General features: G+C 38.7%; 1 protein-coding gene across 3 annotated transcripts in view; it reads left to right on the top strand.

Annotated features, from left to right (window-relative positions):
* The window catches only part of Epc1 (enhancer of polycomb homolog 1), a 101,195-nt gene that overhangs the window by 60,388 nt on the left and 22,089 nt on the right, over positions 1-18,718 (top strand). The window lies entirely within an intron of this gene.

Here is an 18,718-nt window from a genome sequence, read left to right as displayed (position 1 = left end):
CCTCCCCTTCTACCATCTCCCAAGGTCCCAATGCTTCCAATTTACTCAGGAGATCTTGTCTTTTTCTACTTCCCATGTAGACTAGATCTATGTAAGTCTTAGTGTCCATATTGTTTTTTTTTAATTTTATTTATTTATTAAAGATTTCTGCCTCCTCTCGGCCACCGCCTCCCATTTCCCTCCCCCTCCCCCAATCAATTCCCCCTCCCTCATCAGCCCAAAGAGCAATCAGGGTTCCCTGACCTGTGGGAAGTCCAAGGATTGTGATTTGTGGGCTGGTTTTCTTTGCTTTATGATTAAAAAATCACTTATGAGTGAGTACATGTGATAATTGTCTTTCTGTATCTGTTTTACTTCACTCAAAATAATGTTTTCTAGCTCCATCCATTTGCCTGCAAAATTCAAGATATCATTTTTTTTTCTGCTGTGTAGTACTCCATTGTGTAAATATACCACATTTTCCTTTTCCATTCTTTGATCAAGGGGCATTTAGATTGTTTCCAGGTTCTGGCTATGACAAACAAAGCTGCTATGAACATAGTTGAGCACATGTCCTGGTGGCACAATTGAGCATCCTTTGGATATATGCCCAAAAGTGGTATTACTGGGTTTTGAGGAAGCTCGTTTCCTAATTTTCTGAGAAATCGCCACACTGACATCCAGAGGGGTTGTACCAACTTTCATTCCCACCAGCAATGCAGAAGTGTTCCCTTTACCCCACAACCTCTCCAGCATAAGTTGTCATCAGTGTTTTCTCTGTTGACTACGGATGTTGAGCATTTCCTTAAGTGTCTTTCAGCCATTTTAGATTCCTCTTTGAGAGTTCTCTGTTTAGGTCTGTACTCCATTTTTTTGTTTTTATTGGATTATTTGTTCTTTTGATGACCAATTTCTTGAGTTCTTTGTATGTTTTGGAGATCAGACCTCTGATGTGGGTTTGGTGATGATTTTTTCCCATTTTGTAGGCTGTTGTTTTGTCTTTTTGACCATGTCCTTTGCTTTCCAGAAGCTTTTTAGTTTCAGGAGGTCCCATTTATTAATTGTTTTTCTCAGTGTCTGTGCTGCTGGGGTTATATTTAGGAAGTGATCTCCTGTGCCAATGTGTTCAAGTGTACTTCCCACTTTCTCTTCTATGAGGTTCAGTGTGGCTGGCTTTACCTTGAAGTCTTTGACCCATTTGGACTTGAGTTTTGTGCATGGTGATAGATACAGATCTATTTTCATTTTTCTACATGTTGGTAGCCAGTTATGTCAGCACCATTTGTTAAATATGCTTTCTTTTTTTCCATTTGATATTTTTTTTGCTTCTTTGTCAAAAATCAGGTGTTTGAGGTGTGTGATTTAATATCCGGGTCTTCTGTTCAGTTCCGTTGATCTTTCTGATTGTCTGATTTTATGTCAGTACCAGGCTGTTTTCAGTACTGTAGCTCTGTAGTAGAATTTGAAGTCAGGGATTGTGATGCCTCCAGAGGTTCTTTTATTGTACAGGATTGTTTTGGCTATCCTGGGTTTTTTCCTGTTCCATATGAAGTTGAGTGCTGTTCTTTCGAGGTCTGTGAAGAATTTTACTGGGATTTTAATAGGCATTGCATTGAATCTGTAGATTGCTTTTGGTAAGATTGCCATTTTTACTATGTAAATTCTACGTACCCAAGAGCATGGGAGATCTTTCCACTTTCTGGTGTCTTCTTCAATTTCTTTCTTCAAAGATTTAAAGTTCCTGTCATGCAAGTCTTCCACTTGTTTGGTTAGAGTTACTCTGAGATATTTTATGCTATTTGTGGCTGTTGTGAAGGGTGATGTTTCTCTGATTTCTTTCTGTGTAAAGGAGGGCCACTGATTTTTTTTTTATTTTTTATTTTAGTTAATCTTGTATCCTGCTACATTACTGAAAGTGTTTATGAGTTGTAAAAGTTCCTTGGTAGAATTTTTTGGGGTCTCTTATGTAAACTATCATATCAGCAGCAGCAAATAGTGAGAGTTTGACTTCTTTTTTTTCCAATTTGTATCCCCTTGATCTCCTTTTATTGTCTTATTACTCTAGCTAGGACCTCAAGAATTATATTGAATAGATGTGGAGAGAGTGGACAACCTTGTCTTGTTCCTGATTTCAGTGTGATTGCTGGGAGTTTCTCTCCATTTAGTTTTGATATTGGCTGTTTGCTTGCTGTATATTGCCTTTATTATGTTTAGGTATGTTCCTTGTATTCCTGCTCTCTCCAAGACCTTTATCATGAAGGGGTGTTGTATATTGTCGAAGGCTTTTTCAATATCTAATGAGATGATCATGTGGCTTTTATTTTTCAGTTTGTTTTTATGGTGGATTACGTTGACAGATTTTCGTATGTCCCTGCATCTCTGGGATGAAGCCTACTTGATCATGGTGGATGATGGTTCTGATGTTTCTTGGATTCAATTTGCCAGTATTTTATTTAGTATTTTTGCGTCAATGTTCATGAGTGAGATGGGTCTGTAATTCTCTTTCTTAGTACTATCTTTATGTGGTTTTGGTATCAGGGTAATTGTAGCCTCATAAAAAGAGTTTGGCATTGTTTCTTCTGTTTCTATTGTTTGGAACAATTTGAGAAGTATTGGTATTAGTTCTTCTTTGAAAATCTTTTAGAATTCTGAGCTAAAACCATCTGGTCCTGGGCTTTTTTTTTTTTTTTTTTTTTGGAGACTTTTGATGACTGTTTCTATTTCTTCAGCAGTTATAGGTCTGTTTAATTTGCATATCTGGTCTTGATTTAATTTTGCTAAGTGAATATTTATCCAGGCCAGAAGAGGGCACCAGACCCCATTACAGATGGTTGTGAGCCACCCTGTGGTTGCCGGGAATTGAACTCAGGACCTTTGGAAGAGCAGGCAATGCTCTTAACCACTGAGCCATCTCTCCAGCCCCCGAGTACAGGTTTTTGAAATATGACCTGATGATTCTCTGTATTTCTTCCATGTCTGTTGTTATGTCCCCTTTTTCATTTCTGGTTCTGTTCATTGGATATTCTCTCTCTGCCTTTTGGTTAGTTCGGATAAAGGTTTGTCTATTTTGTTCATTTTCTCGAAGAACCAACTCTTTGTCTCATTGGTTCTTTGTATTGTTTTCTTTATTTTTATTTTGTTGATTTCAGCTCTCAATTTGATTATTTCCTGCCATCTAGTTCTCTAGGGTGAGTTTGCTTCTTTTTGTTTTGAAGTTTTCAATTGTTCGATTTACTAGTGTGGGATTTTTCCAGCTTCTCTATGTAGACATTTAGTATTTTGAACTTTCCTCTTAGCACTGCTTTTTTTGTGTCCCCATAAATTTGGGTATGTTGTGTGGTCATTTTCATTGAATTTTAGAGAGTCTTTAATTTCTCCCTTTGTTACAAGGAGAGGGCCTGCTTGTTTGTCTCGGCCACCCGCCTAGCTTACACCCGAAATAACCACATAGAAAACATTAAAACACTGCTTGGCCATTAGCTCTAACTTCTTATTGGCTAACTCTTACTTCTTAGTTCTCCATTAATCTGTGTATCACAGTGTGATTGTTGCTTACCGGAAACCAGTGTCCATCTGAGGCAGAGGATCCATGGCTTCTCTGACTTTGTCCTTCTTTCTCCCAGAATTCAGTTCTGTCTTCTCCGCCTACCTAAGTTCTACCCTATCAGGCTCAAAGCAGTTTCTTTATTCATTATCCAATGAAAGCAACACACAAACAGAAGGAACTCCTATACCATTTCCCCCTTTTCTGTTTAAACAAAAAGGAAGGCTTTAACTTTAATATAGTAAGATTACATATAACAAAACAGTTATCAAGCAAGATTTGCAATTATAATATTTATATATATTTTACCTTTATCATAACTAAGGAATACTATAACTATAAATTCTTTAACTCCATCAAAGACTCCAGAAGGATATAATATTACCTAAATAGACAGGAGCTATATTGTAAGCAACTTTCAAAACTCTAGAAACGACAGAGACATCTCACTGTCTGGACAGTCACCCAAAGTTCTTTTGTACTGTTGGGGCATCCAGTCTTTAGCCTACAGGCCCATAGTATCCAGCAGACTTTTCCATGAAGCAGGAAATTTCAAAGGCAGTTCAGTCACTTTCTTTTGTATCCTGCAGAATGTCTCGCAGACTCTTTCATGAAGCAGGAACTCTGAAGGATCATTTCACCTTTAGGCAAGTTCAGCAGTCATCTCTTTGCAGGTTCTTTATGTCCAGTTTATGTAACAGTCCAGGCAAGGCAATTTCTTGCCCAAATGGCTATCAAACTCCATAAGGAGCCTCTTCAATGCCCATCTTCCTCTCAAAATAGCTTGGTGCTGCCAAGAGCAGATATGTCTCACTGTCATGAAAAGTCCTAAGTTATTAAAGCTTTTTAAATGCTATATTCTGTAGTCTTTGGAAGATATGAATAAATCCTATCCATTTGAAATATATCTATGCACATCTAGAAAATCTAACTAGCATGACTACAAACTTGACTATTATAGATGATTATCTCTTAACTTATATTTTTAATTATACATTACATTTTTAAATGAGCTATACATTCACAATACCTTAATCAAAATCAGAAATACATATAACAAAATCGACCTTAAATTTATATTAATAAACTTAAGATTCATATCAATGAAAATTATTCATATCTATATCATAACCTCCTTTAAATGTAAACAAACAATTATAAATAATATTTGGGAATATGGGCGTAGTGCTGTCCATTTTGCTTTTTGCTGATTGGGGGTGCTGTTAATTAGGTTTTTATGATGTATTTTGTGTGCTAGGTTCATCTTAGTCACAAGTTGGGTGAAGTAATTTTTTGTGGGCGTTTATGGCGACCTTTTAGGGGGGGCGTGGTCTATCAAACCATATTTGTCTAGAAGCAGTTCACAGGTTTTTATCTCCTGTGAAAACAAAAGAAGAACCACTTTTCCAAAGCACCATATTCTTAGACCCAAATCTTTAAGTCAAAATACCTATATAATATACGTGCTGGTTTACCTTAGCAGCCATACAATGAAATGTCTCTCTGTACTTAGTTCCTTTACAGTCAAAAAATTTAAAGAAAACACAATAATATACACAATCCAGACTCTGTGAATTTTCAATCTTTACGTGGCTTGTTTTTACTTTATTACTTTACTCTGTCTCTTTACCCTTTTTTACCCTTTTTTGTAAAACATTAACTTTATTTTATGACTCTATATACTCTTTTTTTCTCTCTCTCTCAAGCCTTATGTACATTTATTCAACATTGTGACCCATTTTTAGGTATTTTATGTCTGAATCTGTCCTTATTGCTTTGTTTATAATTCTCTTCTGTCTTGAAGAGCTTTTAAAATGCGGAGCAGCTTGTTAGCAGCTTCTCTCAATGTTGGCTCTGCCTCTCTCCAGTTTTAAAATGGTGGAAGCACCACCAGTGTTAGCTCTGGGGCCGCCAGGCAGGAGCTGTACTCAGCAGTCCAACCCCAAGAAAAGAGAAACCCATTTCATCTGAGTTACAGCCAAATCCGCCATGCTCTCCTGCTTGTGCACACCTAGAAGACCCCATCCCGCCAACCTGCCCAGGCAGGGAGTGCCAAGTCACAGGCATGGTCTCAGCCACTTTCCTCCCAACCCTAGTGGGCACAGAAACACCCGGGCTCACAAATGCCATTGAAATGCTTCATAGCCAGAGTTCATGCTAATGGCACAGCCCAGGAATCCATGTTTTAAAACTGTGGGGCTTTTTTTTTTATGCTATGACTGTTGAGTCAGGAAAATCTTTTTTAAAGGAGCTGTGGCAGGCTGCCAGCAAACAGTAAGAAGCTGTTTTAAACTCTGGGTTTTTTTTGTTTGTTTGTTTGTTTGTTTTGTTTTTTGTTTTTTGTTTTTTTTTTTGGCAGCTCTCTCTCACTCTGCTTTCTTCCTCCCAGCATTCAGTTCTGTTTTTCCTGCCTACCTAAGTTCTGCCCTATCAGGCCCAAAGCAGTTTCTTTATTCATTAACCAATGAAAGCAACACACAAACAGAAGGAACTCCTACACCACTCCCTTCATTTCTTCCTTGACCCATTGATGATTCAGGTGAGCATTGTTTAATTTCCATGTGTTTGTAGACTTTCTGGAATTAGTATTGCTGTTGATTTCTAGTTTTAAACATGGTGATCTGATAAGATACCTGGGTTATTTCAATTTTTTTGTATTTGTTGAGGTTTGTTTTTTACCAAGTATGTGGTCAGTTTTTGAGAAGGTTCCATGAGGTACTGAGACAAAGGTATATTCTTTTCTGTTTGGATGGAATATTCTATAGATGTCTGTTAAGTCCATTTGAGTCATAACATCTGTTAGTCCCCTTATTTCTCTGTTAATATTTTGTCTGACTGACCTGTCCAGTGGTGAGAATGGTGTTGAAGTCTCCTACTATTAGTGTGTGGAGTTTAATGTATGATTTAAGCTTTGGAGGTGTTTCTTTTATATATGAAGGTGACCTTGTATTTGGGTCATAGATGTTCATTACTGAGATTTTTTTCTTGATGGACTTTTCCTGTGTCTAATATGAAATGTCCTTCATTGTCTTTTGATTGATTTCAGTTTGAAGTCTATTTTGTTAGATATTAGGATAGCTATACCAGCTTGCTTCTTAGGTTCATTTGATTGGAAAATTTTTTCCCAACTCTTTACTCTGAGGCAATGTCTGTCTTTGAGGGTGAGATGTGTTTCTTGTATGCAGAGGAATGGATTCTCTTTTTGTATCCAGTCTGTTAGCCTGTGCCTTTTTATAGGTGAGTTGAGTCCATTTATATTAAGGGATATTAATGACCAGTTATTGCTATCTCCTATTAATTTAGTTTACACTGTTGGTGATGTTAATTTGTGCATTTTTCCTTTCTTTGGGATTTGCTGCTATGAGACTATCAATTGTCTGTTTTTGTTGATGTATCAAGCTGAGTTTGTGGCTAGGTATTGGTTAAATCTGGTTTTGTCATGGAATAACTTGCTTTGTCCTTCTATGGTGATTGGAAGTTTTGCTGGGTATAGTAGTCTGGGCTGGCATCTGTGTTCTCTTAATGTCTACATAATGCTTGACTACAACCTTCTGACTTTCATTGTCCCCAATGAGAAGTCAAATGTAATTCTGATAGGTCTGCCTTTATATGTTTCTTGGCCTTTTTCCTTTGCAGCTCTTAGTATTTTTTTTTTATTCTGTATGTTTAATGTTTTATTATGTGGCATTGGGACTTTTTTTTTTTTTTTGACCCAGTTTGTTCGGTGTTCTGTAAGCTACTTGTATCTTCATAGGCATATCTTTAGGTTCGGAAAGTTTTCTTCTATGATTTTGTTAAATATATTTCTGTGCTTTTGAGTTGAACTTCTTCTATACCTATTATTCTTAGGTTTGGTCTTTTCATGTTGTCCCATATTTCCTGGATATTTTGGGTTAAGCTTTTGTTAGATTTAATGTTTTCTTTGACTGAGTCTATTTCTTCTATTGTATCTTCAGCACTTGAGATTCTCAGTGGTCTCTGGCTCTGGCTCACTCACTCAGTGGTTGCTCCCCTGGAGCTTGCTTTCTCAGGCCCAGGTAGCTGGTTCAGTCCTGCTTCTATGGAGCTTGCCACCTCAGGCCTGCTCTGGCCTAGTTCGTTGGTCCGGATCTGCTCCTGCTCTTGTGGAGTTCACTGTCTGAGGCCTGCTCTGGCCCAGGTCACTGGTCCGGATCTGCTCCTGCTCTTGTGGAGTTCACTGTCTGAGGCCTGCTCTGGCCCAGGTCACTGGTCCGGATCTGCTCCTGCTCTTGTGGAGTTCACTGTCTGAGGCCTGCTCTGGCCCAGGTCACTGGCTCAGACCTCTTTAATAATTATTTTAAGGAGTCTAAGTCTTGTATTAGAAATGGCTTGGCTAAGTCATAAGAGTAAAGTAACTATGACTGCCTAATCATCAACCCCATCCAAGACCTGAGAAGGGAAATAATATTACTTGAGTAAACAGGAAGTTCAATTAAGGAACTTCCAGAATATGCAATAAATGGCAGAGACAACTGGCTACCTGGGCAATCACCCAAAGTCTCATTTGCAAGGTTGGAGCAACCAACTTTGGCTAAGGTCTAGAGTAACTGACAGACCATTTTCAGGGGCAGGAAAAATTTCAAAACTGTCTTACCCTGTCTTGGCAAGGTTTGACAGTCCCTTTTTTTTTTTTTTTTTTTTTTATGTATCTTGCTTGTCCAGTGTGGATACCATGTAACTTGTCAGTGGTTGAGGCATTGTTAGTTCCTTGCTCAAAGGCCAGTTTTACCAAGCTCCAAGTGAAATGTCTTCAGTGCTCAACATTTTCTCTGGAATAGATCTGTGCTGCCAGGAGCAATCATGTCTCATGTCAACTGAGCCCTAAGTTATTTAAATGCCATATTTTACAGTTTTTTGAAGTGGTTGAAGATTTATGCGGAATACAATCTCTATGTATCTAAAGAACCTTACTCAGGTTCTCTAAGTATGTCTGACTATAAGTATGGCAAACATGGATGACTATTGACCTATAATATTTAATACCTGTATAACTTAAGGACTAAGATTTTATATTAGAATATTAAACTTTTTTTAACAACTGCAGCAAATGAGGACAATGACTTCAAAATGTCAACAATATATAAATATCTTAATCAGGGGTAGAAATGTATAATGCAATATGATAAATATGTCCTAAAATTATATCAATATACAAAATGTCTTAAGCATATGTAGAAATATGCATGCATACAATATGACAAGATAACTTTGCATAGGTATACAAATATTGTAAATAGGAGCATATCTAATATAGCAAATATAATTTGAATTTTATCAATATATAAGAATCTATACCAATGTAAATTGTCTATAAATAATAGTTCACAAGTATTCACTCTATTACTCACGACTAATCTACTTACTATCCCATTGGTTTCCCATCAACTAGTCATTGTTGTATATAATTGTTTTAATCTGTTCAGTTTTCATGTTGACTAGTGTCAGAGTCCTATGTGAAATCTAGTTTCATATTCTCTCCAGCATCTGGGTCAGTAGTTTTGCATTGTAGTTATTGAAAGAACTGTATGTAATATTATCTCATCTTACTTTTACTTTACACTTCCTGAAGAGAAAAATAAATAGAAAGCATCATTTTATGGCTTTTTTGCCATCTGTTTGAGCCGTTTTCAGGACTGTTCACATATCTTTACCCATTTTCTAATGACTCCTGAGAAGTAATAAAAACCTATCCTAGACTTAAGAACATATTAGATAGATACATGGTGCAAATATTTTCTTCCACTTTGTCAAATATCTCTTCACTTCCCACAAGAGAAGTTATTAATTTCGGTGAGATCCAAGTTATTGATATCTCCTTTATACTACTGTTTTGAGACAGGGCCTTATTTTATAATCTTGAGTGGCATGAATTGCCACTCATAACTTTTAGAGCATTCTTTGTTCTGTTCTGGAAACCCGGCAGTTTTATATTATAGGTCTGTGGTCCATTTTTCAGTTAATTTTTATATAAAGCATGAAATTGAAGTCTTTCCTTTGTATAACCAGTCACTCTGGTTCCATTATCAAAGAAGCTAACTCCCATTGAGTTATGTTTGGCTCCATGATCAAAAATTAATTGAACATATTTTGAGGGTGCTAGTTTATTTGTGGCAGAGTGTCACTTTGTATCTCATAGAGACTCAAACTTGGTATCCTCCTACTTTGGCCTCATGGGTGCTGGGATTATAGGCATGTACCACCTTGCCCTACTGGGTCTATTTTTGGATTCTCAATTCTGTCCCATTGATATTTATATTTATCTCAATACAACACCACTATCTTGATTATTACAGCCAAATATAACCCTAACATTGGGGAATAAGTTTTGGGTGGTAAGAGGACAGGCTGAGCAAATCCTAGGGATCATGCCAGTAACACCTGATTTCTTACAGCACCCAGCCCTACCTGTTCCGGGTCATGCCACCCACAGTGCTCTGAGCCCTCCCATATGAATCAGTTGATCAAAAATATGCCCCATAAAGCTGCCTACTGGCCAATATGATGAAGATGTTTTTCTTAATTAAGGTTCTTCTTCCCAGATAACTCTTAACTTGCATTACATGAACAAAATTCTAACCAGCACAGCCTGCTAATCTGGTAGGTTATACTGCTTGATTTTCAAATGCTGGTCTGGTCTTCTACCCTTAATATAGCTCACATGGCTGTGGCGTGTTGTATCTTTCAGTACATTGCTGGGGGAGACGATGTCTCTAGGAGTTTATTAAGGACTTTGGCATCTGTGTTCATGAAGGGCATTAGTCACATCTGTGATCATCTGTACCTGACTTAGGTGCCATCAGTATTGATGTGATAAAACATGTTGGGGAATGATCCCTCTTTTTGTGTTTTGTTGAAGAGATTGAAGAAACATTGGTATTAATTCTTAAAGAATTATTAATGGAGCCTGGCAGTGGTGGCACATGCCTTTAACCCCAGCATTCAGGAGGCAGAGGCAGGCAGATCTCTGTAAATTCCAGGCCAGCCTAGTCTACAAATCGAGTTACAGGACAGCAGAGCTGTTATATAAAGAAGTCCTATCTCAGGAGGGGAACAAAAAAACAGAATTATTAGTGGTTTTTATCATACTGTGATGAATGAAAAAAATTAATTGTATAGTATATTAGTTGGTTCTCTGAAGGAACAGGACTGGTAGAATATATTAGAGTGACTTACAGGCTGTGCAGCAATGACTGTCTACTGACAGAAAGTCCAAGAATCCAGTAGTTGTTCAGTCCATGAGGCTGGGAGTCTCAGCTGGTCTTCAGCATATGCTGGAATCCAGAAAAAGTAGACTCTAGTACCAGTGAAGGAAGAGTGAGAGCAAGCAGACAAAAAAAAAAAAAAGAGTTCCCTTCTTCCACATCCTTTATATAGGCTGCCAGCAGAAGGTGTGGTCCAGATGAGAAGTGGATCTTCCCACCTCAAAGATCTACATTAAAAGTGAATCTTTCTATTTGGAATGATTTCATTAAGAATATCCCTCAATTGGGTGTGGTGGCCCAGCACTTGGAATGCAGAGGCTATCAGATATCTGTGAGTTTAAGGGCAGCCTGGCCTACAAAATGAGTTCTAGGATAGCCAGGGCTACACAGAGAAACCCAGTCTTGAAAAACCAGGAAGCTTAAAAAAATAAAGGAAAGGAAGGAAGGAGGGGGAGAGAGAGAGGAGAGGGAGGGAGGGAAGAAGGAAAGAGGGAAGGAGGGGGAGAGAGAGAGAAGAGAAAAATCTCTCATAGGTATACTCAGCTACTTGGGTTTTAGTTAATTCCACATGTAGTCAAATTGATAACCAAGAATAGCTACCATACATAGTATAATTTCTTTCAAATGGAAAATTAACTCTTGACTCTGGTAGATGACTTAGTAATAACTAGTTTGGGACTACATTGGTCCATTCCTCGCCTGGGCAGAGTGGGAGAGCTGACCCCAAGGACATGAGAACAGGAGAACCGGCCCTGCGCCTTGCTGGCTGTAGCACTCTGGGAGAGAGGGGCACCTTGCCTGAGCAGCACAGTAGAGCTGGCCCTGCCCTTCAAACGAGTCCAATCACTCATTGCAATGAACATTTGCAAGTAAAGCTGTTTGGGCCAAAGGATATAATGACACATTGTGTGCACCACAGCTCTCACAAGCAGACTTTTTAAAATCTTTATTGTTATTTTGTTTTCTTTCCTGAGGGAGGTTGCAAAGGCTGAGAGCAGATATGGAAGGGCAGGGAGATGAGTGGGATGGTGTGCATTATGTGAAATTCACAAAGAATCAATAAAAAGTTAAGAAACAAAAGAGTACATTGCTTTGAATTCTTAGGAACCCTCTCAATAGTTTATATATGAACCAGTTACATTTATATATAATATGTATATAATTCTTTAGGAACTTTGGGGGGGGGGGGGGTGCGTGCACACCTACATTTTTCTTTCTAAACTGGGGCAATATGTCTCACTGGGTAAAAATGCTTGGTTTTGCTTGCCACACATACCTGGTAACTGGAATCCCTCAGTGAAAGAGAGAACCGGCTTCCAAAAAATAGGCCTGTGCTTACACTCGCACACATCATACAGGTACGCAATAAAATAAAATAATTTTAGTGGAGGAAGCTCCTAAAGCTACACTAATTTGGCTGGGCGGTGGTGTCACATGCCTTTAATCCTAGCTCTCGGGTCGGGGGAGCAGAGGCAGGCGAATCTCTGAGTTTGAGGCTAGCTTGTGCTACAGAGCTAATTCATGGGACAGCCAAGGCTATACAAAGAAACCCTGTCTTGAAACACTAAAAAAGAAAAGCAAAAAGTACAATAATTCTTCTTTGGAATTTCTGTTTTTGTTTTATATAATACAGGGTTACATGAGGCCATTTTCATGAAATAAAATGTTTTAAGCATTACACCCCCATCCTATTTCTCTCCTCTTTCTTACCCTTCTTAGTCCCCTTTGTTCCTTAGAAAGTCTCTTTTATTTATTTTTTATCTTTTGCTTTCATGTCATTTGTAAATGCATGATTCTGTCTCTATAAAGCTTAAGACCCACAAAAAAAAGAGAAAACATGCAACATTTACCTTTCAAACTGACTGAGTTTGTTAACATGGTCATCTCCAGTCACACATTGTACTGCAAAGAACCTGACTCTGCTGTTGTTTGTGGCTGAAAGGTTCCATTGTGCTCAGGCCACGTTTTCTTATTCGTCCTCTGCTGTTGTGAGTTAACACTTGTGTGCAGTGTGTCTGTGACATGCTACTGTGGAGTCTTTGGGGAGCACAGGGAGTGGGCCATCTATTAGATGTATTTTTTTATTTGGGGAGAATCTCTGTGCCAGTTTCCACTGTGGCTAGTTGAGTCTGTTTGCAGACCATTCACTGGCCATCAGCAGGTAGCAGGGGGTCAGTCCACTGTCCACCTTGACTGAGGACTCCTTGCTTTCTCTCCAATACTTGTTGTTTGTCACCCTTCTGACTAGGGTGAGACCCAATCTTTATGTAATTTTCATTGCTTCCATAGCTAGCAATGTTGAGCATTTTCTCATGTTTATTAGTCTCTGTTTGATTTTCACCTTTGAATACTGGTCATTCCATTGACCCATTTATTGATTGTGTGGTTTGATTTCCTATTCTTTAATTTCTTTAGTTGTATAATCTAAACATTAGTTCTGTCAGATTACAAAGATTTTATTTCATCCTCTCTACTGTCTCTTTGCTTAGTTATCTATTTCCTTTACTGTACAAAGGGGTGGTGGCCATGTTGTTTTTATGAGGTCCCATTTGTCAACTTTTGTCTGACCTACTTTCACGAGTCTTTGTTTTAACATCATGTTTGTAGGAGCATGACTTTATTTCTGTTGCACTGGTCTACAGGTCTGTTTCTGTGCCAGCACTTCAGTGTTTAGACTGCCATGGTTCTATAGTGCAGCTTCAAATCGGGTTGGGGTGAGATTGCCTTAACTGGTTTTTTAATGTTTTTAGGATGAAATGATTATGTTCTTGGGAATATCTGTCTCTCTGTCCCCAGAATGATAGTGCATATTACTGTTGTATAGTGAGGGCTATGGTAGCCTTGTGGTGTTAGTTTGTAAATCTGTCACTGAATGTTATTTATTAACATTTCATCAAACATTAGCTTAGGAAACCACTTCTATTTTTATGCTGACGTGACACAGGAACAAAGACATTATTTTCTCTTTAACTCTAGTCAGAATTCTGCAAGAAGAAATATTAAAGCCGTTATTGTTTTCAGCCCCATTATCTAGTGCTTCTAAGCTAAGTTCACTTAGTATTGCTCAATTTCTCCTGATCCAGTCATCAAGAAGCAACAATATTCCACAGCAATAAGCACTCCGAGTACCTGTGTCATTAGGAAAGTGTCTGATCCCAGGGGCAAGATGACCCTGGAACATCTAAGTGCAGTTATTGGGAAGGAGGGGGCCATAAACTTAGGGTGGTGATGCGTGTGCATGGTGAGTATCTCGTGCTTACCACTGAGTGCCAGCAGCGGAGATGATGTCACAGGGCTCCCTAGTGTCTAGTGGACTAACGGAAGTTTGCAGAGTAGGATAAGCTTTTCCCCTACATTGCTTATTACACAAAGAAGGGGAGAAATAAATCAGCATTATAGTGGAGTCATTGGGCAAAATCTTGACTTGATAAATCAATATTAGCAGATAGAGCCCAACAAGTATCTCAGTTGATAAAGGTGCCTGCCACCATGGTGAGATGATTCATTCCCTGGTTATGAATCATAACCAAGTTATGAAAGGAGAGAACTAACTCCTGAAAGTTGTCCTCTGATCTTCATGTGTATGCTAGGCGGGAGGTGAGGAGGTGGTATGTGCACGTACACGTGCACATGTAGCAAAATGTAAAATTTTTAATTATCAGTTTTGAGAAACAGGTAAATATTATGTGATATTCTGAGGACTGAAAATGGTGTATCCTATTGTAGTCAAGATAGAGGAACAAATCAAAAACTTCACTTTTTTTTTAAAGTGAAGAATGTGTTTTGTTTTATTACAGCTAGGGATTGAACCCAGGATCTTATTCACTGAAGTAAATCCTTCTGCCACTGAGCTATATCCTCATTCAACAAGGAGTGTGCTACAAGATGAGGTGGTGGTGGTGGCAGCGATGGTGGTAATGATAAGAAACTCAGGAGGGCTAACAGTTTTAAAAGGTATCAGAGTCTTAACAGTAAAAATACTCCACGTTACAGGAGAGAAACACAACAACTAAAATCACAACTTCTGTAGTAGCTGGGACAGTCATTGAAAACTACTGATGAGTTAACAGAACTGAAATACAGGCTGCAGGTGAAATTATTGTCTTGGTCAAAGTCATTATTGTTGCTTACTCTCTAGTGACTTCAAAAATGAAAAAACAAATATGTATACATGTAGCTTGCATAGCTTCAGGTACACATGGGAATGAGATAATAAAACCCACAACTTTTACAAATATAGATAAAGACACTCTGGTATTACAAAAGTGTTTTATTTTGCAATGTGCAGAAATTTAGACTTTCAAAAGAAAAAGGGTAGGGGTGCGGGGCAGGGAGAGTTTGGTTTTCTTCCTGAGTTTGATGGCTCATACCTGCTACCCTAGGCAGGGGGAGTGTCAGCCTAGGCTGCATAGTGAGTGAGTTAGATGGTACTTATGTCAAAACCAGACTGAGAAATTTCTCCTCAGCCCTAGAAAGTGTACTTTTCTGCAGGGATTATACTTGGTTCCTGCTTCACATAGAACTGTTTGGATGTGTGCAGACCTGCTTGTGCCCAGCTAATTTGAGTGTTTTCTTAGATAATAGATGCAGAGATTTTTCCTTGTCTGTGCTCTCACCAGTAATCAGAGAATTAAATGGGACATTTTAGAACCCAGTGGATGAGCTTTAAGTTTCTGAAGTGTGCTGTAAGAAGTGGAATGGAGACAACAGTATGTTTTCCTCTGTACCAGATCTCCAGACATGAGAGGATCTAGTGACTGCTGCTGTCAGTTTATATTCCCTGTTAAAATAAGTTGATCAGATTTTATGTGGGATTGTGCTCTTTGCACTTTGATTCATCTTGTAGCGTGTTCTTGTATGTAACATATAATACTAAGGGTTGGTTTTTCTGTGTTTTAGTTTTTGTGGTTTTGAAGATCAAACCCAGGTCTTTATCCACGTCAGGCAAGTGTTGGACTACTGAATTATACCTACAGCATGGTGGTTTTGTTGTTGTTTTTTAAGATTTGCTTATTTTTATTTTATGTGAATGAGTATTTTTTCTGCATGTATGTATATATGTGCATAACATGCATGGCTAGTTCCCACAGAGGGGGTTCTGAATCTCCTAGAATTAGTTATGGATAGTTATAAGGCTCTCGTAGGTAGAAACCAAACCCTCAGGTCTTTGTAAGAGCTGCAAGTCCTCTTATATGCTAAACTATCTCCAGCCATGTTTTGTTTCAGTTGTGCGTGTTTCTGGGCTTTTTAATATAGTCGAGATACACAGTGTGATGGTTATCTAGCAGCAGTTGATTAACTGGGAGCTCACTATACAGCCCAGGCTTGCCTCAAATTTGGAGCAAACTGACTCAGCCTCCTGATTACTGGGATCATAGGTATGGGCCACCAAGCTTGTGTGGTTGATGGAATTCCATTAAAGATAGGACGTACCTGTAATCCCAACCAACAATCTGGAGGTAAAGGAGGGGGCCACAGGTTCCAAGCCAGCTGAGCTGGACAGTAGGACCTGTGTCAGGCTCCTGCACACACAGTGTTTCCATGTGTTGTCACTGTCAGCAGGAAAGTAGTCAGAGGCCTCAGGGGAATGGGACTGTGCTCTCTGGTGACATGATGGGAATCTTCCTGTCCAGTTCCATTGCAGTTTCCTGACATTTAAAGATGATTTTTGTGTGTACCCGTGTGCTGAGTGTGTGTGATGTAAAGATGATACTGGGCAAGCTGCGTTCGTTCACATGAATGATTAAGCTTTGTGGTGCTGATTGCTCTTGTGGTTTGCCCTAAAGAACCACATTTCCCAGGGAGCCTCTCGGTGAGGGCTGTATAGAGAAGAGCCTACGTGTGCATTAAAAGCCTAAGAAGGCAGAACTCAGTAGTGGCCCCTGATTATTTATTTGGTTTTCGGGATGATCTAGGTCAACCTTCTTTAATAGAACTTTCTAGAGTGATGGATATGTTTTCTAATTTGTACTTTCTGGAACAGCCCCTTATCACCAGATTCATGTGGGTATTTAACACTTGGAATGCAGCTAATGTGTCAGGGGCCGAATTTTAGATTTTACTTGATTAGTATAAATTTAGTCAGAATGATTAGGGGATAAACATCATTTGGTTAGAAGCAGAAAGAATCAAACGCTTTCTACCTCTGTCCCTCCATACAGAAGACTCCAGAAGCCTGTTTATGGAGCAGTGACAGACAGCTGGAAAACAAGTGGACCAATTGCAGCAAAGTCTGAAATACACAAGTGCTGGCACCCAGAGACTTCTGTAAATCCAGACATCCACTTGATCACTCCCACCACGTTCTCAATTAAAACAAGTCAATGAAAAAGACAGTAAAATAATACATGTAATTCTGTAGATACTTAATGGAGTCTTCTGGGTACCCAGTGAGTGTTCCCTTAGTTCACAAGTGGCTGTTTGTTGAAGTGGTGGTTTTCCTCCCATTTAAGTAGATTTTCATAACACTAACATACTTCTCAACTGAGTCTACAGACAGGTGGCACAGGAGAAGGGATGTCATTCAGAACATGTGAGGTACAAAGATGAGGTGTGTAGGCATCTCTTCAAGATCAGTCTCATCTTCCTACAAGCATGCTTAACAACTAACGTGTAAAATAGTACAAAATATGGTGCAGAGAGAGGGAATGGTTGGGGCAGGATTTTTTTAAATGCTATCTATAAGATTTTAGGATTGAGCCTAATGGTGGTGGCTCACCACCCTTTAGTCCCAGCATGCAGGAGGCAGAGGCAGGTATATCTCTGAGTTCAAAGTCAGCCAGGGCTACATCAGAGAAACTCTGTCTCTGGGAGAAGAAACAAAAGCTTTTAGTATTGCTTGAAATATTTCCAGTTTAGGCAGAATATTATATAACTTCACAGCCCATTTTTCTGTTGAGGGTTTAGTTTCTGAAACAGAAGAGATAGGAGCCCCTTCCTGGGTGAATAATAGGCAATGGCCTTTGAAGGAGTGATGTCGAGCTGGATTTTTAAAAGATCAAGTTGGCATTTACCTGCTTAGTAGCTAAAAAATGGCTAATACGTAGGTCTGAAGTCATAAAATGAAGGCATGCTATATGATGTGAAACTTGATATAGTCATCAAATACTGACATTAGGGAGACAGTTTAGTAAAAAATAAAAAAGGCCTCACCATTCTAGGCATTAGATTGCAGAGTTAGAAATTAATAACCCAAAGGGAAAAAGATGAGTTGATACTAGGATATTTAGTTTTCCTTAATATCACCCTCCCTCAGTTTTTGAAGACGCTGTAGAGTGGCGACTCTTGACAGCGTATACAAGAGCGAATCACTCATCTTTGGCACCGTGATGGTGATTCTCTAAACCTGTACCATGGGAGCTGTTACACTGCTGCTAGTGACTTCCTTAGTCTTTTGGAATAATAGCTAAATGATTTATAAAATAGGACTTAAATAATATAGAAAAATTTAGATTTTACTTGACTAGTATAAATTTAGTCAGAATGATTAGGGGATAAACATCATTTGGAGGCTGGAGAGATGGCTCAGCGATTAAGAGCATACATAGCCTGCTCTTCCAAAGGTCCTGAGTTCAATTCCCAGCAACCACATGGTAACTCACAACTATCTGCAATGAGGTCTGGTGCCCTCTTCTGGTCTGCAGGCATACATGTAGACAGAATATTGTATACATAGTAAGTAAATAAATAAATATTTTTTTAAAAAACATCATTTGGTTAGAAGCAGAAAGAATCAAACACTTTCTACCTCTGTCCCTCCATATAAAGGTCTCCAGAAGCCTGTTTATGGAGCAGTGACAGGCAATTGGAAAACAAGAAAAATCCTATGTAAAGTGTGGATGGCAAGTCCTGTGTGGTTTTTTTTTTTTAATATAGTTTTTTACCTACATTCAATTTGTCTTGGCTTCCAGTGTAGAAGACATAGCAGTAAGCCTAGCTAGCATGTGTGAGACTCTGAAGACAGACTCCAGAA

The sequence above is a fragment of the Microtus oregoni genome, unplaced genomic scaffold (assembly GCF_018167655.1).
Source record: "Microtus oregoni isolate MIOR12 unplaced genomic scaffold, Mior012 000070F_ref0000104, whole genome shotgun sequence".
NCBI lineage: Eukaryota > Metazoa > Chordata > Mammalia > Rodentia > Cricetidae > Microtus > Microtus oregoni.
This window is presented reverse-complemented; position numbering and strand designations above follow the sequence as displayed.